The 14,243-nt window shown below is 35.4% G+C and overlaps 2 pseudogenes; both read left to right on the plus strand.

The window, feature by feature from the left end:
- Positions 1-8,017: 8,017 nt before the first annotated feature.
- LOC106008140 (olfactory receptor 5T9-like) lies at positions 8,018-8,954 on the plus strand (annotated as a pseudogene).
- Positions 8,955-9,740: 786 nt separating this feature from the next.
- Positions 9,741-11,531, plus strand: LOC147820732 (uncharacterized; annotated as a pseudogene).
- Positions 11,532-14,243: the final 2,712 nt, after the last annotated feature.

Below are 14,243 nucleotides of genomic sequence, written 5' to 3' on the forward strand. Positions count from 1 at the left end.
AAGGTCTATTTCCATACATTCACATCTCCATATTTGGCTTTCCTGGCCCCTTCTCTGAAGACATTACCCTCTCCTCTTTGTGTATTGTGTATTCTTGGCCTTGACACTCATGTTAAAGATTTGTTGAGCACAGGTAATTGAGGTTGATCCCAGTCTCTCAAATGTGGTCCAAATGTATATATATATATTTTTTTTTCTGTATGCCAACAACATACTCTTTATTCACTTTTAATTATATAGCTTCGTAAACATATTTGAAAACAGTGAGTAGGATGACTCCAGCTTTGTTGCTTTTCAAAATTGATTTTGTTCTTTGGTATCTTCTGTGTTTCCTTGTGACTTATTTTCTTTTTTGTAACCGGGGATCAAACTCGGGACCTTGTCCTTGCAAAGCAGGCACTGGAGCCACTGAGCTAAATACCCGACCCTCCTAATGACTTTTTAGGATTGATTTCTCCATTTCTGAAAACATTCAACTGAGATCTGAGATTTTTGGAAAGATTGAATATTAAGATAATTCTTAGTAATCTGGAGATGTTAAAATGAAAATAAAAATCATAATAAAAATTATCTTCCACATGTTAGCACAGACATTATGAAAATAAATAAATGGAGAATGACAATAAGTAGTCATATAAATATGGAGAAACTGAAGCATTTATATACTGTTGGTGAAAATGTACAAACATATCCAGTATACAAAAGAGTATAAAGGCTTCAAACTTTTAAAAATCTACCTACCACACCATACAGCAATCTGATATCTATTCAATATAATTGAATTTATGATCTTGAAGGGACATCTGAATTACCATGTTCATTGCAGCATTATTCAAAATATTGGAAATGTAGAAATTATGTTATTCTTGACTTTATACCAGGAGGAATAAGCCAGGAACAGACAGAAAATCACTGTTTATCCCACTGAAATAATCAAATACTTAAACCAGAAGTACAATGATATTGTGAAGATCTGAGAGGAGGAGGAAACAGGATTTGATGTTCAATAGGAGTGAAATTCCAGTGATGAAGGTGACTGAGATCCAGAGATGTGGTGTGCAGCATTGTTCTCATGGTTAGCGATACTGCACTGCACACTGAGCATTTCTGAGAAGGAAGGTCTCTTGTTAAAGTTTCTTATTGTCATCTAACAGTGAGGTGCCCAGCAGTCCTTTCCAGATTCTTGGTGTCTCATTCAAAGCTTTGAATGACACAACCAATGAATGTAAAAGTTCAAGATAAAGTAAGGAGAAAAAAAGTGAAGGAGAGTAAAAAGAAGGCTCAAGTGCAAGAAGAGCTATGAAGAAAGAGAAGATATGCCCTGCATGCTAGGTGGGCCACTGCATAAGCCAGAGGACAGGGGTGATGAAGTCAACAGCACCATGTTTTATATGTTTTATTCTTCCAACATCAGATCCGGACCTCTCAAACAGGGCTGAAAAGCTGCTCTGCACATGCATCCTAGCTGTGATTTGACAGGTCTTGAGGGTAGACAGTTCATGCCTAATCCTGCAGTCAGCTTGCCATGGTTTAATCACCTGCCTCATTATCATACCAACTAAAAGCAAAACAAAATTTTAAAACTCATGCTCAAAAAAGAAATGTATGATTTAGCACTGCAAAAGAAATGTTAAGACATGAGACATTTTTATATCACAGTCTGACACTGGGTTAGAACTCCACTGAGGACCAGCCCTCTCATTTTCAACATAACCTATTTTATGTTACAACTAATCAGCATAAATGATAAATTATAATGTGTAAAATCACAAGGTATAATTTCCAGATGTGCCAAATGGAATGGCTGTAATCAAATTTCATTATACTTGTAATTTGTTCAGATTTAAAGCCTGTGATGTGAAAATGTCCAAATTGTGTACTTATTGAAATGGTTATTATCCAAAGTCATAAGAAATGTACAAAATATCATAATTATTTGCAGGAGACATCAACAATATACAGTTCTGCAGGACTACATATATCAGGAGTGTCTCATTTTCCTCATTGCTGGGACAAAATTCCTGACAGCACAAAGGAGGAAGTTTATTATGATTCATAGTTTCAGTCCATGGTGGGCCTGCTCCAAGGAAGGAACAGGGTAGCAGAGGGGCACAGTGGAGGAAAGCTGCTCATGTCTTGGAGCTCAGGAAGCAGAGGGAGCAGAGAGGAGCTGGGAAGGGATATTTACCCCTTCAGGTCATGTGCCCTGTGACCAGACTCATAGCAGCAAGTAAGGCCCATGAGTCCATCACCTTCCAAAGGGCCCACCCAAGCAGGCAGGAGGCCCTAAGAGGGCACCCCAGATCTAAACCAGAACAGAGACACTGTTTTTCAAAGATTAACTGAAGTAAGGTCACTCAGATGAGATGAACATACAGACTTCTTCTTCGTGTAGTACATCTGAAGTGTGTACATGAATACAGTAAACACAGACACTCTAGTTTCCAGCAGTAAGCAAAGGAGTTCAGCAAGTACTTGCTTCATTTCTCTGGATGCTCTTCAATGTCAGGTGGGATTGAAACCCCCATCTGGTGAACGATTTCTCAACACATAATAAGCAAGTTGAATCTGGAGTAGTGGAATAATTGTGACAATTACTCGTGTCTTTATATTTTTAAATTTAATTTTGAGAACACACCATGTTAGAGAGAAACAGGAAATTAATTGCTATGTTATAAACACCCTGAAGAGAAGCAAAGACAAAGGAGAGAAAGTATGAAAGTGGCAGAGTTCAGACAAATTTTAGAAATGGTGTGGGCTATGACTCTATGAGGGGATGTCAGAACTAGTATTTGAAATAAATAACACAAAATGACAAAGAATTATTCTGTCAGCCACCTTAAAGAATGATGAGACAACACGGATTAGCCACAGTTACATCAAAAATCAGCTGAGTAATCATGGTTGGGATCTGTTCCTAATACTAATGGACTCCACTGAACAGGATGCCTACTTCCAACCAGTACCTCACTGTTGATTATTTGAGCATTGCATTAAGAAATCTCAGGCTTTGTGAATGTCCCAACTTTAATCTTTTTCAAGATTGCTTGGACTCAGCTTATTTAAATTTTCAAATAAAGAAACAATTTGCACATTTATGCAAAAATACTTTAATGTTGATTAGAAATAAATCTGTAGCCTAGGATTGCATTTAGTTGATCAGGATCAGTTGTTCACAGTTGAATTGCTGGTATCATCTCTCCTTCTTTCTTTCCTTCCTTCCCTCCTTTCTTTCCTCTCTCCTTCCTGTCTCTCCTCTTCCCTTCTTCCTTCCTTCTTTCCTTCTTTCCCTCTTTTCTTGCTGTCCTCCTCTCTTTCTTTCTTCCTTCCTTCCTTTCCTTCCCTCTCTCTCCTCCCTGTTACTGCCTCAGTTGTGCTCTCTCTCTCTCTCTCTCTCTCTCTCTCTCTCTCTCTCTCTCTCTCTCTCCTCCTTCTCTCTCTGTCTCTTCCTCTCACTCTCTCACTCTTGTTCTCTCATGGACTCCCTCCACTAATTCAAAACTCTGGACACAGAGGTCAGAATCCAGGAATTAGATAAAAGATTGGTTTTCTGTTTATGCATCTAATGAACTACCATTCTATATATTAGTAAATGGGCTCCATAAGATAAAACAGGTCATTATCCCATTTAAAATTTTGATGTGAATATCTGCTGGAGCTCCAATATTTGATGTTTAGTTACATTTGATATCACAATTATCTGTACACTGCTCCAACTCCCCTATCGATACAACTTCTCCATGGGTTCCATTTTTTCTATTAAATACTCAGTGACCTTAAATTTATTTCTCTTACCAATAAACAACATAAAAACACTAAAATAAACAATAAACAACACAGAGATTTAAGTCACCACAGTACACTTATTAAATAACATGCATTCTTTGATAAGTCATTTCTGATATTATTTGATTTATGCATCTGCTTCAGGATTTTGAGAGAATTCACAAGTTATAGTCCCAGGAAGAGGAAACTGAGTTGCAGAGAACTTAACCATCAATGCTGTATCACATGGATAGTTAGAATTAGACCTCAGACTATATCCTAAGTCATCAGATTTCTTTTGCACTGAGCTATCCTTTTTTAACCCGAGGCCAAACTTCCTTCGTGAAATAGTTTTAACCATGTAGTTTGTTATCCTAGTATCTGTCACTTGACAACTTTGGGGAGGAAAAAAAACCTTGATAATTTTCTGTACAGAAAAGAACCTCAAAGCATACCTGGGGATGAAAAAGGAGCTCCCAATGTGTTAATAAAATCCCAAGTACATGTAGTCATTGCATCACATTACTGAGTGAGCCATTCATTTTCACAGGTAAGAAGCAAGGATTTCATCATTTACAGAATATTTTAGAAGTTATAACCTTCAACTTGAAACCAAAGTATGAACCTTAATACTTGCATCTAACAAAGGATTCTAATAAAATAAAAACTAAGTATTAGGCTTTCTAAAGAACTTCAGAGAAAAGTGGAAAAAGTTTTTCATAGTTTGGTCAAAGGGCTGCAAAATAGAAATTTGATTTAATTTCCTTGATAAAAGATAAGAGCTAGAACAGCAGTATTAGAATAAAGGACTATATGTGAAATTTAGGAAAAATAATTATATGGAAAGTAAACTCTACACCAGCCATTGAATACATTTGATTAGGGGATTATTTTCTTAATTCCTTAATAAAAATTAGAAACAAATTCAAATTTATTTACTAGTCAGCTAAGTGAGATAGAAGCAACCTCAATGTTCTTTGGAAAATATCATGGGCTACTTAAACTGTTTCTTTCCAATATTGAAATGTGCAAGGGCACTAATCTTGTGATTGCTAAGGGACTCTATTTTCAGTATTGTGGTGTGCACTGTGTGGCTGAGAAAGCTGCAGCTGTGTTTGAGCCTCAGTTTTCTGGTCAATGTAATTCACTTTGTAGGTGCTGTGAAATAATGCAGAGTAAATTCCCAACACTGTGCCAACACTTAATAATAAACGGCAGCTGCATCACAGCTTTTCCTTAGAGAACCGAGTGTTAGTAACTCTATCACCGTGTATCACTAACTTCTAATTACTTGTAATTCTGGACCACAGGTTTTATTTTAGTATTCCAGACTAGTCAAATTCTGTGAAATGAAAATTCGGTATCTATACTTCAGTCTTTCTAACCTTTCTATTCTCCTAAAATGAAATGAGCTAGAAATAAACACAACCATTTCTAACTTCCTAAAATATTAGATAATGGAAAACGTGTTTGAAGTGGACTTCAGACGAGGAGCTAAACCTTGTCCCATTTCATTACCGTGATTCTTTTTTTTTTTTTTTTGGTACCGGGGATCGAACTGGGGACCTTGTGCTTGTGAGCCAGGTGCCGGAATCACTGAGCTAAATCCCTGGTAAAATCTATCTCCCCAGTCAAAGGGACAAAAACTCAATTGAGACATAATCTGCAATAAAATGAACGTTGACATGTAGGCTGCATTCCTGTGTTACAGAGAAGACTACAGGTGTCAAGTGTTCCATAGAATACTTCATTGACACGAGGATCAGAGAAAATTAGTAAACAGACTATTATTTTACTGACATGTCAACAGGCAAGATACTGTGACGAAGTTTAATTTTAAAATATCTTGTGAATCAGAATAGAGGGAATTACTAGATTTAAATCTCAGGAAAACATTATTTTAATATGTTTGCTATTGTACAACAAATGGATGCATAAAGAAAAAGAACAAATCCCTTTCTTCTGATTTGGAGTCTGTTAACTTCTCAAAGCCTTTATTAGAAGTTTGATTTTATAAATCTCTACTCATTTCATTGCATAAGTTAACATTTGGAAGTATTAGTTCATATCTGTGCCCCTCATATATAATCAAAATTTCATAAAGTTCAACAAGGTACATGATAATTTTTGACAAATTTTAAGTGCTCTAATTAAAAAAAAAAAGAGGAGACTTTTTAACCTTCCAAGGATGTTAGTCTTTAAGTTATTAAAATGGGATCTTAGGATCCAAATGTAATTCACATCAGGAAATTGATGTTTGATTCTAATGTATGTGAAATTTCTCCTGTGTACTTTTGTCACAAAGTGTTTTGTAATGGATTCCATTAGTAGATCACCTGTTAGTACATTCTTCCAAATTTGTTTCCACATTTCCTTCCCTATCTGCTTAATTCTTGTTTGTCCTTAATGTCTATAATAAATATTTTGGAAGTACATCCTTGATTCTGTATGAGACAGAAAGAGAGAGAGAGAGAGAGAGAGAGAGAGAGAGAGAGAGAGACTCAGAGATGGGGAGTCAAAGCTGAGAGATGAACTGGAAGGAGAAAATAAATTTTTTTTAAACAGAAATGTATTTTTGTGACATTTGAATGACCCACTGATTTTTACATATATTATTTATCAATTGTTTTATAAAGCTGATTTAGTATTGGAATAAAATTTATACATTATTAAAAATATTTGTGTTCTCTTATGAATCATATATAGGTTTGGTGAAGAATATAATGAGCATAGTTTTTGTTGCTTTTTCTGTTGTCTCCCACTTATGGAGGTATTTATTATATATATTACAAACAACATGGCTACTGAATCTTGGAGTCAATAATATACATTCATGGCTTTAACAGTAGTGTGAATTCATTGTTTATTGTCTTCCTGTTTTTTGGATCATGACTTCAGATCATGACTTCCTGTGTTTTAGATCATGACTGTAAATCATTTGTAAGTTTATGAAACCATCCCAGACCTTACTACATCAAGGCTTTTACTCCTTATAAATAGTTTTTTCCTCTATAAAATACTGAAAGAAAAATACCAGCTCCATGATAAGAACTTCTCGTTAACTAGACTGGACCCAATATTTCACTGTGTTTCCAACACTGAAGTTTTCAGTAAGAAACGTGGCTTTTAAATTTTTTGTTGTTAATTTTGTATTTATGCATTTTTCTTAATTGTGCCTGTGTAATGAGAAAAATTATAAGGATATCAGGAAAAATCTCTGAGATCAAATACCACTATCTAGCAATATTTTAAATTTTAGCCATGGCTTCTTCTAAGTAAAAATTTCAAGTGAAATTTATCTCATAGTTATTTAAAAATGCCAAAATCAATTACAGTATATCATTAATAGCAACAATTCATTTTTTCAAGAAAAATATATCCCAGAATTATTTCAAAGATTTTGAAAGTAAACTGAGCAAATAAATTGAAAAACATATCATATTACAAAGTTAAATTTAAAAGAATATAAGGATACAAAAAGCTAGTGAAGTCAAATAAGGGCTATTATTTGATACATATTTTGAGTAAAGAACTAAACATAAAATGGCAGTGATTTCCTTTGGAAACAAAGTGTATTTATCTCCAGGCTATGATCTCATGTTCTATTGATGGGAACAGTTTTCAGAGAAGGGCATAAAATGATTTCTCTTGTAATCTCATATGAAAATTTCAAATGGAAGTGTAAAATCCCTTTTTCTACTCAGTTGGAAACATTAAAAAAATAAATGATTTTAGAATTTATTCGTATTTTGATCCCACACAGCTTCTGATATAATCTGGCTTGCTCCCATCAAAACAATAAAAAAGAGGGACATTGCTTGTACTTCATAGCAATCCAAAGATGAGGGATGCTTTCCACTATAATATTTTGAAGCTTAAATATTCTTATATTAACTTTTGTGAATTTTAAAATCATCTCACAGCAGATAGTAGAAAATGTAACAAAAATAAATGGACACAAAACCCATACTTAAAGGCAGTACAGTATTTTGGCATAATAAATTCAGCCAACAAATGAATTAAATTATTTCTTTCTTTTCCTTATACAGCAAAATGCATCCATGTGGGTATAATTTCTTTACCACTGGTCATCCCGTGCCTACTAAGGAAATTGTTATGCATTTCTAGAAACACATGTAGATATGGATGAGTAGACTCCAAGGACAAGAGAAATTCATGTTAGAACCTGTAAATAAAAGCTAAAATAGAAAGATCATCATCAGATTTGGACACATGCAAGGTTTATCTGAAGAACATGACTGAAGTCACCATGTTCATAGTTTTGGGTTTCTCAGCTGATTGGGACTTGCAAGTTGTGTTATTTTTAGAGTTTCTTGAAATCTGTCTATTTACTCTGATAGGAAAACTGGAACTAGTGTTACTGGGCATTGGGGATGTCTGACTTCACAACCCAATGTACTATTTCCTGAGTGTTTTATCATTCCTGGACACCTTCTATTCCACTGTTGTCACTCCAAAACTGTTGGTTAATTTCCTGGCAGAAGATAAATTGATTTCATTCCGTGGATGTGTAGCACAGATGCTCCTCTTTGTTAGTTTTGGAAGCACAGAGTCATTTCTCTTGATGGGAATGGCTTATGACCACTACATGGCCATCTACCACCCACTGCTGTATGCAGTAAGGATGCCACCCCAAGTCTATGTGCCACTCATGACTGCTTCCTATGCTGGTGGCATTTTACATGCTATGGTACATACTGTGGCCACATTTAGCTTGTCCTTCTGTAGATCCAGTGAATTCAGGCATGTGTTCTGTGATATCCTCCTCATCTCATTGGCTCCTGTTCTAATACTCACAGGAACCAGCTTCTACTCTTCTACTTCATGGGGTGCATTGAGGTGGTCACCATCCTGATCATCCTCATCTCCTATGGCTTCATTCTGTTGGCCATTCTGAGGATGCGTTCTGACAAAGGGAGAAGTAAAGTGTTTTCCATGTGTGGCTCACACCTAATCAAGTGACCATTTATCAAGTGACAATCCTCTTTGTGTACATAAGACCCAGTTCCAGCTATGCCTTGGAGCATGACCTGGTGGTGTCCATATTCTACACCATTGTCATTCCCATGCTGAATCCCATCATCTATAGTTTGAAGGATAAAGATGTCAAAGAGGCGATGCAAAGACTTTTTGCAAAGTACTGTTCTATAAATGATGTAAATATTTAGAAGTGAGTAGACCTCATGTTGAATCAATTTTCCTTCATTCTGAAACTGAAAAGGAAAATTTTCTGCTTTAATTGTGCTGTATAATCTCAAAAATTTCCAAATAAAGCATTTATCTGTTCTCCAGTAGAGTTTTTCAATGTAAATTAATTGTGTCACCCATATTCTGATCACTTTGTTCAGTGATATCCATATTAATTAAACTTTGCTGTCAATATATAATTGTTACTTGTATAATTTTATTTTCCATGTATTGATATAGCCACACGTTGTTTAGACTTAGACTTCATCACTAATTTAAATGTATTACCTCATTCTAGAGACTCTTTGAAGGATTTGACTCCCACAGATGTTATTTTTTGCCTCTACCCTGACATGCTAAGAACCATTGTAGCCTTTGGACATGCTGGTTGCTCTATTTTGCTCAATAACATATAGTTTTATTCAATTATCACAATTTTACCACATGCCAATGACAGAAATTGATTATATCTGTGTTGCACATACCTTAAAGTGATAGAAATCTATAGTATCACACAGGATGTACTTAAAATCTGAAAAAGTAATGGAAATTTAACTTAGAAAATAAGCTAAATGAAATTAGTTCAGCCATCAAAGAGAACACTATTGAGATATATTAAAAAGTGTAGGCCCACCATCTTGGCAATATACTTCACAAGCTGTCTTTGGCTCTATTGGCACACATGACTCCATTTTAGACTGTGTCACCTTGTGACCTCTAGGTGTGGGAGATACACAAGAAGATATCTGGAACCCTGGAAGCCAAAAATGGAACTGTTGACATTAAGTGACATGGCTATTGATTTCTCCCCAGAGAAGTGGGTATGCCTGGATGCTGCTCAGCAGAATATGTATAGGGATGCGATGTTAAAGACTTATGGAAACCTGGTATCCCTAGGTTTTGCTGGCTCTATGCCTAACAGGATCACTTTTCTAGAGCAAAGCAGAGAGCCCTGTAATGTGAAGAGACAAGAAACATTGCCTGTATGCCCAGGAGAACCTCTCCAGCCCTGTGCTCATCATACTGTTAAATCCTCTAAGAATCCTTCTCCAGTGATCTCACAGAACATTCATAGCAACAGCCCAAGTCTTTCCCTTCACCGCTGTATCTTCTTATTTTTCCCAAGGCATTTCATCAAAATAGGGCAGAAAATGTTCATTCCAGAATACAACAAATAGGAGGCACAATATTTGTGAACATTGCAACTTATATTTTAAAAAAGAATGGGAAAATAGGGGTGAGCATGAAGATCAGAATGCATGTTATAATGGATGTTATAAATGTATGATAACTACAGAAGGAAAAAACTTCACTGCCAGCAGAGATGAACATACAACATTTCAGAAAAAACTGAGTTTGTATCTGCTGCTTTTGCAGACTCAGATGTTTTTGTAGGTGAATATTCACATCAAGTTTTGAAACATGCCTTTTCTCTCAAAAGAAATTTGGAAAATCTAAGACTGAGACCAGACCATGTTTTAGTTCCTCACTTGAAAAGTTTTAAATGTAACATTGGATTAAATTTCGAACCACTCATTTTGTTAAACAATAAATTTAAAAATGAAGAGCAAATTCCTAAATGTGATTAGTTTAGTTTTTTCATGAATGATTCCTTATTCTGTAATCAACAAATATGTCTTCCCAATAACAAGGTAAACAGTGTTCATGAATATGGGATGTTATTTACCCATCCACTATTGCCCAATCAAAATCTGGATATAGGAATCTACAGTTGTAAAGCATGCAGTAAAGCTTTGAAAAGTTCTTCAAATCTTATGAGACATGAGAAAACTCATAGTGGAGAGAAACCTTACAAATGTAACAAATGTGGAAAAGCTTCTAATAAGTGCTGATACCTCAGTCAGCATCAGAGGATTCATTATGGAGAGAAGCTATATAGATGTAAAGAATGTGGCAAACCATTTAACTGGTTTTCATGCCTTACTATACATCAGAGAATTCATACTGGAGAGAGGCCATATAAATGTGAAGAATGTGGCAAAGCCTTTAACTGTCATTCACACCTTACTCCACATCAGAGAATTCATACTGGTGAAAAACCCTACAAAAGTGAAGAATGTGGCAAATTCTTTACTCATGGTTCAAATCTAACTCAACATAAGAGAATTCATACTGGAGAGAAGTCTTTCAAATGTAATGGATGTGACAAAGCCTTTAATAAGCATTCAAACCTCACTTTACACTAGATAGTTCATACTGGAGAGAACACATACAAATGTGAAGAATGTGGTAGAAACTTTGGTACTTGCTCTACACTTTCTCTACACCAAAGAATTCATAATGGAGAGAAACTTTACAAATGCAAAGAATGTGGGAAAGCCTTTAGCTATTCTTCTGTCCTTAGTCAACATCAGAGAATTCATACTGGAGAGAAACCCTACAAATGCAAGGAATGTGTCAAAGTCTTCAGACATGATATAAGTCTTACTCAACACCATAGAATTCATAATGGAGAGAAGGCCTAAAAATGCAAGGAATGTGGTAAAGCCTTTATTCGCTGCTCCCATCTCACTGAACACAAGAGAATTCATACATGACAGAATGTTTTCAAATGCAAGCAATGTGGCCTAAACTTTAACTTTCTTCCTATCCTTAGTAAATACCAGAAAATTGTGCCAAGTTAGACACTTGTCCATTTGCCCTAGAATTCTCATGTTATACTGATCAAGAAATGATTGAGTAGGCTTTTAGTCATCCTTCTATCTAGGAAAGCCATGATCAACTAGCCAACATGGTAGATGCACATAGATTGGTTATTGATTGTTCCATTAATCTCAGTCCCCATCACAGCAACAACAACTACTTTGACTTTGAGGTTTGTGACACTTGACCACTAATACTTATATCCTAATTACTTTCCCTGAGTTTAGAGTTTTCTACTAAATAGTGAGATTCACCACCATGGGTTCTTATAGAAAAGAAAGATAAAACAGACCTTCAAGGATGCTAGGGATGGAACTCTTCTCAAAAATGTGTTTGTTACCATCATGTTTAGTAATGTATTCACTTTTTTTGGAAACAGGATTTTGCTGTGCTATGCAGGCAGGTTTTGAACTTGCTGTGTATCCCAGGCTGTCTGCTAACTCCCCATCTTTCTCTTGCCTCAACCTCTCAAGTACTATAATGATAGATGTGTAAAGTGCACCTACTGGTCTGATTTAGTAGGCCTGAAAGACAGCTCCACTATTTAAATTTCCAATCTCCCTAATCCTTTGAGTCATATTTTCTATGGATTTTTTTTTAAAGCAGTTAGATCCTTTCTAACTCAATTTGTGTGGGCTACCTCATGGTTTTGTCTGACAAGTCATATTCTTATAACTTTACCAATGTTTTGAGCTGCAGCATGAATTTCAGAATCTCTGCTTGGTAGGCCCATGTAAATATATTCACTGTGACCTAACGGTGGATCATTTCCACCATAACCCCACCCTCAGTATAAATTCTCACATATATTTTGTGAAGTCAAATTTGTAAATTATGAAACTCATACAGTTCTTTCAGAGAAAAGTGCACTTTTACATGAGTTACAGTTTGTGTATCTTCTCTGGAGCCTTCCATGGACATGAGCCACAGGACTCAAAGTGAAAGGAAGTTTGAGTAATGGGTCCCAGAAGATCCATCTTCTTACAGGAAGACTTCCTTACAGGAGGACATAACTGTCTTCCACCTCAGTCTGCAAGTGGCATAGATTTTGGGGCTTGGGATTCTCCTCAATATTAGGTTTTCCTGAGAGAGGGGTGCAAGGCAAAGTCCTATGCTAACTTCCCTGTCTCAAGTGGTTGTCATCTATCTCTGCACTGTATTGCCTTAAGTTGTTCAAGGCGTGTTGCAGGGAATGGAAAACTGTTCCTCCTATGTTCCTTTTTGCTTTCCATTGTATTGTGCTATAGCCAGATACTGTGCACTTACTTAAATTCCTTAGCTGTATCTATGTGCATGGTTAGTTGAGATTCTTGAACATGCAGGAGTTGTTAGTAAATATTCCTACTCCAAATCATTCTCCACTCCATTCCTCAGTACAGTATTTTAAAAGTCAGGTATATATAGCACAATGTACTTCAGAATGTTGAAAGGGAGCAAAAAGAGCACTTAGGTAATGCACAAGAAAAAAAAGTGATTGAAATTTTATGCAAAAATACAGAATGTGTGAAATTATGTCAAAATAAAAGAAAATGGCATTATGAAATCTTTTCATTTAATTTAACATAAGGGGTTAGATAATGAGTGGGATGTGTTAAAAGAGTAATTTAGTAACCATAGTAGGGAATTTCTAAAGCAGGAGGAAAGAAAGCAGAAATAGAAACATGCTCATATTAGGAAAACCTATACATCTCCCTTAAAGTCAGTCAATAAAATGTTAAAGAGGACAGACAAAACTTAAATCAGCCTAAAAGTTTTTTCTATACGTTTGTATTACAAATCAAGAGGATATTTAGTTCAAGAGCATGTGACTACATTATGAAAGATTATGTTAATTAAAACGAAGGTATGTTAGAGAAAATAATGTAAACTGAATTTCATTTGCAAAGGAATAAGTAAAACAATTCCATTGACAATTAAGCAATGATTATTCATCCTAACTTTTGCTTTCACATTATCAGATAATATATATGCTTCCGAGATATCAAGAGAATTCAGCAGGATATATATCCAAGAAAAGGAAACTGGATTTTTGTTATCATTCCAATTGTACTTATATACTATCAAGTCTGGAAGTAGTTTCTTGCCAGCTCTATGCATATACATTTTACATCTTCTATCAGAGACCAATATACATTCATGCAAACATTTTTATCATGTAAATCATTGTTCCACATCCTTCAGTCATTTACTGCAGAAAAAAAAAATACCAGGTTGGTAACTTTGTATCCAAGAAGAAAGTTCTTGTGTAGTTCTTTGCAGCATCCCTGTGGACTTCAAGAGGACCTCAAGATCCTGATATAAGAAAGCAAATGTAAACCACCTTACCTAGCTTTAATTCAGTGAGGAGTTCATTTCTGGTGATAATTGGAGATGGTTTCCATTGCTTGTAAAATATTTACAATCTATAGTCTTGAATTTGAATCTAAAAGTATGTTAGTATTTTAATCAAAGGGAAAGGACTTAACTTGAGATTATACTACAGATTAATCCCATTCCTTTCCAGAAATATAGTAGAGAAAATAGGCAGAATTTCTTAAAAATATCAGCCAATAGAGGAGTGAATGAAGAATTTGCTTTAATTTTTCTGAAAAAATGGTCATAAAAAA

The sequence above is a fragment of the Heterocephalus glaber genome, unplaced genomic scaffold (genome assembly GCF_053883595.1).
Source record: "Heterocephalus glaber isolate CG9 unplaced genomic scaffold, H.glaber_assembly_v1.0 deba00001805, whole genome shotgun sequence".
NCBI lineage: Eukaryota > Metazoa > Chordata > Mammalia > Rodentia > Bathyergidae > Heterocephalus > Heterocephalus glaber.